At 40.2% G+C, this 13,484-nt stretch overlaps 1 protein-coding gene across 34 annotated transcripts in view; it reads left to right on the top strand.

Annotated features, from left to right (window-relative positions):
* Positions 1-13,484, top strand: part of mical3a (microtubule associated monooxygenase, calponin and LIM domain containing 3a) — a 92,840-nt gene that overhangs the window by 13,860 nt on the left and 65,496 nt on the right. For 30 of the 34 annotated variants that reach the window (XM_067589143.1, XM_067589142.1, XM_067589139.1 and 27 more), the window contains exon 2: positions 6,572-6,889. The exons of 1 other annotated variant lie outside the window; for it this stretch is intronic. The gene's annotated coding sequence lies outside the window, so the exon portion shown is untranslated. Of the gene's footprint in view, positions 1-6,571; positions 6,890-9,943; positions 10,135-13,484 lie in introns of those variants that run through there. 3 more of the 34 variants (XM_067589135.1, XM_067589170.1, XM_067589171.1) reach the window with 3 other exon arrangements.

Genomic DNA, 13,484 nt, shown 5'->3' with positions numbered 1-13,484 from the left:
CATGCTCTGTTGTGTCTGACATGCTCTCTGCCAGCATATTAACTTCAGTAAGGTAGGCTTGATGGTTGATCCTATTAAACTAAGATTAGGTTATATTAAGATTACTGTCTGTAGAAGGGGAAAAACAGGAATCTGGTATACTTTGCCAGACAGTAGACTGAACAGGACAGTATATGAGCCCAGTGAGCAGAGCTAACACCTTCACTCCTTCACTGCACATATGCGTTAGTGTCCATGTAGGCTTTTGTGTACATATTTGGGTGTGTGTGTATATATAACACAGAACTGAACTTAATATTAGAGGTGGTCTCAGCATAGACAGTCAAACCTTTCAGTGCCTTCTCCCACCAAGCTGTACTGTCCTCCCACTCACTACTATGACATGCTTGGCAATATCTTAGCTAACAGTGCTCTGGATTCTCATATTGGCCTGGACAGGAAGAAAATCTGGTCGCCATGGTAACTGATCTTTTTTTTTTAAAGCCTTGTTTGTGCCAGCCCAAGGGTGAGTGCAGTGAAGCGAAGCAGGCTGCCAGTCAGGGATTGGTTAGTTAGATAGGTGAGTCCTTGAAGCTCCATAGTCATGAAAATTGGCTTAAATTATCATAAGGACAAAGTTACACACACAAAAACACACACAAACACACACATGCACTGCTGCGGGGCATTTTGTGTTGCTAAAGTTGATTTGTATTGATTTATTAAAATAAAAAATGAGAGTATGTTACACACTGAGTGGAATAAGAACTGCTCATTACCATACAGGTCAGAGAGAGTTCTCCAGAAATCCTACTAAGACTACTCGAGGCTGTCCTGCCCTCACTGTTTTCACTGACAGGCAGAGAGACAGAGATTCGATTAGTGAATTAGTGTCTGTACATCCTGTCTGTCTTGCACTATGGAAAGATCCATTCTGCTAATGAGTGCACTGCAGTAACAAAACATGTCTGCAAACTATGGCTTTTAGGAAAAAGTGCCCTGTAGCAAAGATTAATCCCATAGCAGTATCTGTGAGATTTCTGCCACCAACCCAATGCAATGCAGGAGAACTGAATTTCATTTGAAATGCTTATAGTAATGACAAGTTACATTAAAAAAAACAAAAAAACAGCAGTGTGTCTGTCCACAAACAATGTGCTGGTTACTCTGGATAATCCATAGACATACAGAACAGTGCAAAACTTGTAGGCCCTTTAGATATTTAGATTCTTAATGTAATGCCATAATGTAATACCATCAGAGAGGCGTCTGATCGGTTGCAAATTTATTCTGCATCATGCACCCATACATACAGCCAGAGTCATAAAGAACTATCTTCCAACAACAAGAAGAACAAGGAGTCCTGCAACAGATGGTAAGACCCCCACAGAGCCCTGATCTCAACATCATCGAGTCAGTCTGGGATCACATGAAAAGACAGAAACAACTGAGACGCCCAAATCCACAGAAGAACTGTAACAACTTCTCCAAGATGCTTTGAACAACTGACCTGCCAAGTACCTTAAAAAAACTGTGCAGGTGTACCGAGGAGAACCGCTGCTGTTTTAAAGGCAAAGTGTGGTAACACCAAGTATTGATTTCGTTTAGATTTCTTCTGTTCAATGCACTTTGTATCAAGTTAATTAATAAATAAACACTATGGCATCATTTTTTAAAGCATCCTTACTTTACTTGCCTAAAACTTTTGCACAGTACTGCAGCTGTCCACAGTTTTCATTGTAACTATTTACCACAGAAGAAATAGTTCCTATTAAAATGCTTGCAGTGAGGTGTGTGAAATATGAGATATAGCTGGTGAATTTCGAAAGGCATAGTTTGACACTTATAGTTAGATGAGAAAAACATTACCACTATCTTGTGTGTATGCTAAATATGAAGCTATAGCCAGCAGCTGGTTAGCTTAGCTTAGCACAAAAACTGGAATCAGGGGGAAACTGCTAGCCTGGCTCTGTCAAAAGGTAACCGAGGGATTATATGCAAGACTGTTTCTTGGTTGGGTGCAGTTACTTTCACCAACCACAGAGATTCCAGGAAGTCACTGAGCATGGCCAAGAAATAGTCCTGCATATAATTCCTTGTAAAACTGCAATGTGTCGTTTTTTTTACACTTCGCTTTCCGTACAGGTTAAACGTACAAGATAAAACATGAATCAGGATTTGGTCTACTTTACACCTTCACTGATCAGCATGGGAACCACTCCAATCCAATATAGACATCTCCCTAAACACCCAGAGTCATTACAGACGCAGCCATACTTAGGCCAGGAGCGTCTGTGTTGCGAAGGATTACGAAGGGGTCGAGGACAAAGTGTCACGGTCATGACTTTTGACCCTTTTAACTTCTAGGAAAGATTGGATTTATAGCCTACCATGCTAGCAGTTCACGGACACAGCCGTGTGAGAAATCAGCCCAGTGTGGCCGCACCCTGACCGCTGCTGCTGTTTCAGTCCTCACACAGTCCTGGTCTGAGGTCTTCTAAACACATGCACTTAAATTTAGACTTGCTCAGACTGACCACAGACACAGCGAGACCTCCAGAAATCTGACTTCACTGTCTGCCCTTTCTCTCCCCTGCCTTGGCCTCTTTTGGTTGGTGTGTTTTTGCTCAGTAGCTTTTGTTCATGAACTTTGATTCCTCTGTTTGACCCCCTACCACACACACACACACACACACAAGCACCTCTCTTTCTCTTCATTTCTCCCTCTACCCATCATGCTCAGGGGCAACTGACTGGAGCTGATTTACGTAGTGTTTGCACAGGGTTAGTGCTCACCATTCTGGAGGAAATTAAATGTTCAAGTTACAGCACTGGCAGGATTCATGTTACCTAAAATACTCGTGTGATTCTGGGAAGACCTTTTTCAATATCACTTGTTTGGACTGAGAGGGTTCATATTGTGTTCATCCGTGGGTTTAAACAATTACCTTCTATATAAAAACTGTTCCTTAGTAATTTGTCTTTGCTGTGTTTTAGCAGGCAACTTACTGAGAATTCAGATATCATATTTATAGATCTCGGAGCATTTGTTGGGTTCAGTTTGTGCTACTCTGTGTGTGTATACACTTGTTACAGTGCACGATGGTCACTTTTATTATCCATTTATCTTGATGCCAGTTTCCTACACAAATTTCTGTTATTGGCAGGTGTAGCTGTCTGGTTAGATCAATACTCCAGTTAGGAGATTCTGCAGTTACATATGAAAAAAACACATTTAATTAGATTTGCATATTATTTGTATGCCTATATCTAATTTTCTCATTCTGTAGATAGTATGGGGTTATTTCATAGATGGAAAAATACATGCATTCATTAAATGAATAGTAGTCCTTTAACCTCATTTATTTCAATTTATTTTAATTTTGGGCAGTCCATTGTTGTTAAATGGTGTTGTACTGCTCTAATTGTAAGATTGTGATTAAATGATGACTGTTGCCCTTATCACAATTTGTCTTTTTCTGACAATTTGACATTTTGATGTTCATTAGTTTTGGCTGTGTCTGTATTTTGTCAAGGTGTTTGTGGTCCTCTGATTGGATAATTTACTCAGTATCTACAGTATGTATATGTTAGGAATTGTTGCTTGTTCATATATCTGATGTACAAACACTGTAAATAAATATACCAACAGTAAGTGGGACAGTGTGTGAGAAAGCAGTAATATTATCATTGTTTTTCTCAGCATGCGACAATAAACAACTGTAGAACAACTTATACATTTAAAGTATCCATCCTATGTAAATTGGCCTCCAGTTTGTCTTCATATGTTTTACTTATCTTTTTTTTTTTTAGAAATCTAAGATCCAAGTGAGATAAATCTCATTTTTGTCTGCACAATATTAAGAATTTTCTTAGACTATGTGGTAATATCTGAAATAAGGCAGATTTTGCTTGATTTTTAAAAAAAATACTTAAATAATCTTATATTATCTCACTGTTAATGTTTTATTTTCATGTGCTTGCACCTGGTGAGCCATTTTTTTAGGAGGAATAACGTTTGGAAGAGCCAAGTGTCAGATACTATCACTGGCTGTACTCCTGCTCTCTGTCTCTTCTTATCTGCAGCTCAGTGCTCACTGGCCTGTAACAGGATCCTGATGGCAGGCCATGAACATGATGAGATCACTTATTAGTATCACTGCTCTCATCATCTCCTCAACCTATTCATGATCACAGTTGAATACAAGACATGAGGGAGGTGTAAAAAACCAATGAAGCCTCAATATTCACTGACATGACGATCTCTGTATCTGGGATTCATTAACTGTGGCCTATGTGCTGTCAGAGAGCTTGATTTAACCCGCTTTAACCTGCAGTCTGTTATAATTCAAACCTCAATGAGCACATGCACACATGCAGGCGCAAACATGTAGACACAGACACTGTTCTGTTCTCACTTCCCTCAGTCATCACTCAAATGTCTAAAAACACATTTTTACAGTGAAGGAAACCAGCAAGGCTTAAGAGGATAAGATTGGCAGAGACCAAAACATAGCATTTACTGCATGAATGCATTTATAAAATTGGATACATTCATAATAGCTCTTTACTTTCACTGGCAGCTTCATTTGGTTGAGTCGTTTATATGTTTCAAATATGTTAATATGTTTACACATACATTTTTGTCTCTGTCTCCTAAAACTGAGCAAGTAAACAAAAACATGCTCAATATTATAGACATGATAATGCCATAATGTTGAGGAAGGAATCATTGAAAAAGCAATTCCTATCCACAGAAAGAAAATGAAATCTTTTAAATAAAATGATTTTGATTAGAGTGAATAACACCTTTATATGGGTGGCGTCTGCTGGGTGTAGAAAAACAGATGGCTTTGCAGACAGCGGTGCATGTTTTATTAATAAATCTCACTGCCCAGTTATTGCATTAGAAGAAAAATGGCTGCATAATGCAGAGGTCTGGTTGCCTTTGGAGCAAGAGGTTTGAGCTACTTTCCCGATCGATTCAGACAGCCTGTGAACTAGAGGGCATTCTGGAAAAAACAGATTAAACATAACAAATAAGTCTTGTTTTTTTTTTTTACATCCACAGTAGAAGCATGTATTAGATCCTCTTTGTAGGTTTTTGGAAATTAAGAAACACACTTCATATTTTATTTTACTTAAACATTTGTTAAAATACTGAATACATTTATTTGGATGTAGGTAAGAAGTAGGTGTATATTCCATAACTCATACCTGTGTAATTAATGTGTACTTTGAATATAATGACACACCCAAAGATATCAGATGTCTGGATATTTGTTCATGTTCAACTAAGCAAACTTTCCTAATGTTAGCATCTATATTTGTCTGTCAGGAAATGAAGGGTACACACACACATTAACACCTTTACCTTGGCACTGTCCGACAAAATGACCTAAAAAAGAAAATCCCAACTGAGATGGCTGCCAACTTTGAGGTCTTTCATCTGCTCAGTCAGTATTAGTGCTACTCCCTTTTAATCTTTCACGCTGATAAGGTTTTTTTTTGAGTTTCTCACTACCTCATAATACATGACATCAGCTCAGGAAAAAACAAAATCGGAACAGGAACATTTCTCATCTCTGGCAGAACTGGACCAAGCCCAGACTATTACACAACAGTCTGGACAACCAGGCCGGACCATGATTACTCATGTCATCTTTGGGAATGAGCGTGAAATTGACAGAGACCTACTTTTCCTCAAATGGGGTGTAAAACACCCAGGCTGTCTATCTAAAATCTTTTATTGCCTCAATGAACACGGAAAGCTTTTCTTTTTTTGTCTCACCAGCTAAATGCTGCTTTCATTGCTGCTGTTGTTCTGCCAACTTTTTCCTCAACTTTCAAGTCTGTAAAATACTTGTAAAATGTATGACAGCAGGGTGCTTATCATTATGCAATTATAGCACTTATGCTGTTCAGCACATGCCCAAGTTGCTCTGTTTGTTCTTTGCATTTTTATCACAGTTGAAGCCACACATTAAGCAAAGGGTGCAGTATTAATGTAATCTCTTGACTCAGGACATAATCAGGTCATTTAGATGTTATCAGCAGGAACAGTAGTCTGCCTCTGTGTTCTATATCTTAATAACCAAAAGTTCAATTGTTTTAATGCTGGAATGTTTATCTTTGCATGCAGTTAAGAGTATTACTGAATCTAAGCGTGAATAGCAGCAGTTATGCATCTGTCTGGTTTCTGCAGTGCTATAAATAGCCCCCTGCTGCCCATGTAGGAGAGGCTGAAGTGTGGTAGGCCAGCAGGTCAAGCTGCCACATACGGGTGCTCTCAAATGTCTTGTAACAGTTGTGTTATTTCTGCATTCTGGCCCCTGGCAGCATTAAGTACTCGAGTGCATTTTAGCAGCAGCAGCAGCAGCATCTCAGAGGGAGAACAGCTGAGCCAGAGCCAAGCCCGACATCTAAGATCAGCAAGCCAGAAGTCCTTTAAGTCAGTCAGAATGCCATTAAGTCAGTCAGTCAAGTAGAATCATCCTTGACTGTCTAATAGCTCAACTTCAGTCACCCACTTCAACCCCACCTTAAAAAAAGAAAAACAAAACACGCCTATTGTGTCTGTGTGTGCTTGCAGGCGGCCTGAGTGAAGATCCCTCCCATTGTGAACCAGTGGGAGTGTGACATCACCCCACACCCCCCACCTTCCTCCTTTTCCTCCCTCCCCACTTCAATGCGTCTGACCAATCAGCGCCCAGGGAGATCCGGTCACGTGAGAATCCCCCAGTCTTGGTTACCATGACAACGAGCACTGGTCCAGGCAGCATCTTGCTGTGGTGAGAAGAGTAGGGGGAAGAAGGAGGGAGGAGAGACGGAAAGAGAAGGGGAGAAAGGGAGGGAGGAAAATAGAAAGAGAACAAATCCCAGCCAGAGGAATACCTCTTCCCTCATTACAGTAAGTACTTTACCTTTATTATCCCCTTTCATCAGCTTCATCACAGGTGAATGAATGAAGACCACACGCAGGCCATTGTCATCTGTATTTGATTATGTGATATGGCAGATGCCTTTGAAGATTTCGGAGATGACATCATGTGCATTTCCTTTGTTATGTTGGGAATGTGTGCAGCCAGCCTCACCTCAGGTAGACGATCCTTTGTTTGCATGCTTCAGTCAGCTTCCACTGCTCCTCAATGAATGGCTGATGACAAACCTCAGTGAACAGAGGCATGTTGGGAACCAAGGTGCTCAGTGCAATTAAGAGTGGTTTCATAACGTGGCAAAACAGAACGCCGTTGGGCCAGCAGCAAGCCTGTCCACTCCTGACTCTTAATCTACTACCAGTCCCCTTTTTTCTTCACTTCTACTCCTCCAACTCTGTCTCACCTTTTCTCTCTTCCATTTTCACACAGTCGGACTCGGTTGACATCCTTCATCCCCCCTGTGGTTTGTCTAATTAGCAAATCTGTGCAAATCCAACTAGGGCAGCTTGTTCTGATTGGAGTCCTCATATGTGGAATGTCCTTGTGGTGGTGGAAACAGTAAGCTTTCCTGAACGCAAGTCCTCTCATAGTCAAAATGTTGCTGTTTTGAATTAGGAAAGGTTTGAACCTCATATAGTGTTGCACCAACATGAGATCTGAGTGATGTGGTGTAATGTTAATGTTTTCAATTTCATAAGAAAGAGCTGCTTTTTTATTATGCGCATAATCTTAATTGCAGGAATGTTTTTTCATCGGTCAACTCAGTGACTGACTAACTTTGTTGTTAATAAATAAGTCCTTGTTTTGAGTCACAAGAAATTATAGAGCTATTATGCACTTACAGAGGCATGCGGTAAAATAGACCCCTAGTTTAATGTTATTTCTGCCATAAAAGAAAGCATTACGTTATCCTCATAATGAGCTTTTAATAGAGGAAGTTGTTTTTGAGGTACACTAATGATTATTTCATTTTCAAAAACAGACATTACTAGTACTTATTTGAGGCAAATAACATTACACTGCTGAATGAATGCATGACCTCATAACCTGGTGTCTGACGTCATATTACGCCCAATCTTACACATGCTGTTCTTTTTTTTCCACTCACTCTTTTATAAATATGAAGGCAGAACAGATGTTTTCACTGAGGACTTATTACATCACTTTTCTGTTGAATGAATAAACAAAAATATAGCGGTAGCACTGATTCTTCTTCAGTGAGCTGGCTCATGGACTGGCTATATTCAAACTGAAGTTTACATGGTATATTTTCAAGTGATTACAAGTGCCTTGAGTGTCTGGGTGCTCTTGAAAACCAGCCACACAGGTCTATCTGTCCAGTGACAGGAAGGGGTCCGCCTTGCTGGATGCTTGAGGGGGAGATTTTGTAATGTGGACAGAGCTGATAGTGGCAGAGGGGTTCCTCCTTACAGCACAGACTCACAAGAGCTCAGCATTGCATTGTACTAAAAATATAGATAAAAGCCTGATTTTTGACCAAATTTGGATGAAAATGATCTCAAATAGTCACATTTTGAGATTGAACTGTTTTTGTTAGCCTTTGTTGGCAGTGGAACATCTGAAGCAGCAGTGACTTTGATAGTTTAGTGGGCCTGCATGTCATTGACCTTTCCCTTGAAACAGCCAGCACACTTAGGATAATCATTACAGCTTTTAATAGGTTCTTTTGATTTGCAGTCTGGACTGCTGGGTTGTCGATGTATACATTATGTTTTTGTACTAGTATGAGTAGAGGTCTTGGATTGTGATGGGATTAAAACAGAACCAGCAGTGTATCAGTGATGCATATTTCTGTGTGTGGGAGGCAGCCAAAGACTCACTATACTGTTTTCCATGTGATGTCTTGCCATTTGAAAGCGATTGTTTGAAAGTTATAATTTTCCCAAGTTGTAATCTTATGTGGTTTTCCACTAAGGCAAACTTCAGCCCCTCTCAAACCACTGCACAATCCATGTCTACACTTTGTTAGAAAACAAACAAATGGGTTTTGGAATTCAGTGGGAATGATATTTTTCAAGATTTCATACGAAGGGAAAAAAGACATTTTCAGACAGACACATCAGACGCATTGAGACTGAGGAAATACAGCTATTACTTTATGTCACGCAACCAATTATAAGAATTATCCCTTCTTTCAATGCTTCCTGTATTTCTTATTACAGAAGCCATGCAGAACTTCTGGGTGTCACATACACTGTGCTTATTGCATTACTCTGATAACTCAATTAAACAAATCAGCATCTCTGTAGACTCAGGAGCACATTCAGCCTTTGCCCCAGTTTGTGCCTTTCATGTATTAACATATAACATTCAATGATAATACATGAGAGACACACACTGGGGCTAAACTAGTGAAGGAACTTTTGCTGAGCACACTGTTATTACTCAGTGTTTTTGAAATTATTATATTGACAACAAACAGGCTCTTATTTATAAGACCTGCTTTAGGGCCATCAGTTATCGACCCACATCCCTCTATAAGTCTCATGTCAAGTTGAGTCAGTATTTATCTAAGGTGTGCACCTTAGATAATCACACACGCGGCATCACAGAGCACTTTACAATGAGTATTTAATACTATTTAATATTTAACAAATATGAGTATCTAATAAAGAAAAATCTCTGTAATTCTTCTGTCATGTAAGAGCCATAGACCCCGCCCGCCTTTCCCAGTTGTATAAACCAGTGGTAATGTTTCTGATACCATGTGAAGGCAGCAGTACTGCTACGTCACGTTGGAAGAGACCAATCGGATTAAAGTGAGTTAAAACACGCAGGTTCACTCCAAGGAGTAGTGGGGGTTCCTCACCTTATATTGTCAAATGAATACAGATAAATGCCAACATGGCGCCGTTTTCGCCCAATTCTCGACGTGGAAATCTACTGTATGATTGCGTCAGCATAAATAACGGTGGAATGAACTAGAATTCAATATTTAATCAACGTGTTATGATTTATAGCCTTAAGCTCTCCCCTCCTTGTCGCCGTAATGGTTTCGACCGATCCCTCTCTGTCAGTTTCAAGTTGCGCCTTCTCCTCTGCCGTGTGGCTGCTCGCTCTGGCCTTCACAAGCACTACCCACTGAAAAAACAGACCAGTGACTACTGTGGATTGTACGAGGAAATCTGGGTCTACAAACGGACATGGATTCATTCCCGCCATCTACGAGTGGATTATAAACACGCCGCATTCAAAGGTAAGAGGAGATACTGCTCCGGATCGGTTGACAAACGGTGCATTTTTTAACGTTTCCCCTGGATCCGCGGACTGTACCTCTACACGTTGGGGAATGTTAATAGAGCCAACTAACAATTGAACTACACGGCCCTGAAATAAATCAGACAGTTTTATCTGCATATTACATGCGCATTGCTGTAATGCTGCATCGATGGTCGTCTGCCAACAACACCGTGTTTGATGCAGTTCAGCCCTCAGCCGGTTACAGGTCGGATGGGACTGAGATATATAGCCTGTGGAATGTAGTGGATGGTGGCATTCATTCACTCCACATCACTTATAGTCAGATATCTTCATTTTGGACGAAATTCTGTTGTCTGTGTAGACTTATTTATTGAAATATGTTAAAATAGTCGAATTGGCGTTATTCAACTGCCAAATGAAGATTTGCCTTCTTCATATTGATTGACACTAGTTTTCTAACTTGCTGGACGTCTGACAACATGTTTTTGTAATAATACAATCACAACTGAACTGGAAAAAAGACTCATTACGGGAGAGGATACCTGTTGTTATGGAGGTGTTCTCTCTGTGTACAGTACATGTCTGTAATAAATTGATATTTCACCCATACTGTACATACAGTCGTTGTTGCTTAATAATTGTAACACGTTGAAGACAAACAGTATGACCTTGAAAGTTTCTTCTCTCTGTTTTGAGTCTTTTCCCTTCTGTTGTTTTAATCAATTATTAAATTGAATTATGCCTATGTTGAAGGCAAGCGGGAGGGCTACTGGTGATGCTGTTGTTAAAGAGTTTGAGGGCTGAATTGTTGTGTTGATGCTTTATTTGTTCACACTACAGATCAACACCTGAGGTCTTTTGTGTTGTGGAAGTTAGGCGTCATGCAGTGATTCCCAAGTCAATTCTCCTCTTGGATCCGCACTGTTGAATGCTTTCATTCAATGCGTCTGTTTTTGGTCTGAGTGCACACTGACCTCTGCAATAATAACAATACCATATTACTCCAGCTGACCCAGATTGGGCTATATTTCAGCACACAGCGAAAAGATTCAGCCTGTGGCTAAATGGAGCGGTAAGATCCTGACCTGATGAGCGTTTCCGTTGGACAAAGACTCTTACCCTGTCTCAGTCGAGTGATGGAACATTTGTTCAATTGATCTGTGGTATTGACCTTTTTTCTTGCATTTCGTCCAACTCCTTTTAAGCTATAGCAGCTCCAGTGCCAGACTTTGGACGTCCTTTGGAGGTCATACAGGGTAGTACCTGGCAGGCAGATGTTAATTGAGATCTACTACCTCTGAGTGTTATCATAACTCACTGTTTCCCTCTCAAGAGATCAGGATGTGAAGCAGAGAAGGAGGAGGATGTTTGCTTGGTGTCTGACTCAGCACAAGAACTGGAGAAGGCTGCAGTCTGGCTTTCTGGAGAGAAACTGGATCAAGGCATGGTTCCTTATATGGGTCGTTAATTCGGTCGTTCAGTCTTATGATTTGTAGTTTTGTGGAACTGATCCCACTATATTCTTGAACTCAAATCATTTTATTTTCTAAATTCCCTCTAAAGTTAACGTTTATATCCCTCCATAATAATAGGCATACTATAAAAGGTCAACCAACTGTAACAATATGACATTTTTAAACAGTTTTCCCCTCCATCTGTCCCATCATAACATGGTATTTACCAACTTTCAACTTGATATAATTGCAACCTAGTATGCAACTATATTTTGGGGTTTCTGTCCCTAGGTAACCCATTTCTTGTTTTTTCTTGGTGCATGTTATCCTCTGCAGTTTATTTATAAATGAAAAATCTGGTCTTTTTCCATGTTACTTCATTTTTCTCATTGTCCAATACACCTCTGTATTATGTCCAGCCTTAACATTCAGTTTTAAGTGGAGCAAAGTCATGTAACTGAGGCAAGACGGCATCAAAAAAAAGCCAATTTCTTGTAATAGAGTTACCTCATGCACTGTCCTACAGATGCTGGAACTGTACAGCATAACATGAATGAGGCAGATTTGGTGTTGGAGCACATTTTGTCAACGACACTAATGCCATCCTCTGCATGCATTGTACGCAGAGGGAAACTGTAGAGGAAAAAGGTGAATCTGAGTCACTTTGACCTCTCAGTGGATGTCTCTCAGAGGGAGACAGTGAGTTCCTGTCTAGCTCTGACCCCCCACAACCGTATAAAGTGCAGTGGATTTGGAAAAAGTGCTTAGATGAAAAGGACAGAGGGAAGGAAGTCCTCTGAAGGCCGCTCCTGCTGTGTCATGAGCGACTGGCTGGATCCCAACTGTCAGGTTTTTGCCCAGAGGTCTGTTGCTATGGTTGACTCATCAGAAGCTCCCGTTTATGTCATATAAACTCCAGCACGCATGTAAGAGCCGGCTAGTCTGCAGTGCACCCTTAAAAGGACAGATGTCTGTAACTAGATGCTAATGGCATGTTGTGAAGTGTTTGAAGGTTGTGCTCTGCAGCAGGCACTTATTCTAAGGAAATCTTTATATTGAAGGAAAATTACCGTGTTAACCTTTCAACTGCGTTTTGAATGAGGCCATGGTGATTAGTGTATTCCTGAATGTTGAGTCAGACAGACATTGTAAAAGCAAACAGCCTGGTAGAAACAGTTGAGATGCCATTAGGTTATTATGGCTTTTTTTAGAATTGAATGTATTAGAAAGCTCTAAAATATAAACTAAGGCCTCCGTCAAAATATAATTCTCATCCAGTGTCTTAAGATTTTGATGAAATGGTATCAGTTGCAGTTCTCCTACCTCCCTACCAATAAGCCAGTAAAGTTTTAAACTTGGAAACATGGTATTATGCAGGTCAGATTTGGAGAACAATTGGTTGATGTTGTGTGTTTGATTTACAAGCATGGCCCTGTTCCATTTGCTTTGGTGATTTCTCACAGCTCCGGATTAAAGACTTACTTCTAGGCTGTTTCTCCTACCTTACAGGTCAGAAGTAGGTCAGTATGACAAATACATTCCTGAGGCCAGGCCAATGAGACCGTTAACATTTTGCCGGTCTGCTGACCCTTGAACACTGTATAACAGAGATACACGATCTTGCTTGTGTGTGTGTGTGTGTGTGTGTGTGTGTGTGTGTGTTGAATGACGTTGGTTTTCTCGAGCTAAATAAACGTGATTCAAAAGACACGTGTACAGAGCACTCATAAAGAATGATTTGTCTCAACTTAAGCAACATAAGTTTTTACTGTGTGGTTGTAAAATATTGTTTTTAGCATTGAGTGATGACTTGCAACCTGTATGTGATATCTCTCACGTATCAAGTCATTCACACGAAAGTTCAAGTAAACACTTGAGACACAGTATCCAC

Source organism: Thunnus thynnus, chromosome 5 (genome assembly GCF_963924715.1).
Source record: "Thunnus thynnus chromosome 5, fThuThy2.1, whole genome shotgun sequence".
Lineage (NCBI taxonomy): Eukaryota > Metazoa > Chordata > Actinopteri > Scombriformes > Scombridae > Thunnus > Thunnus thynnus.
This window is presented reverse-complemented; position numbering and strand designations above follow the sequence as displayed.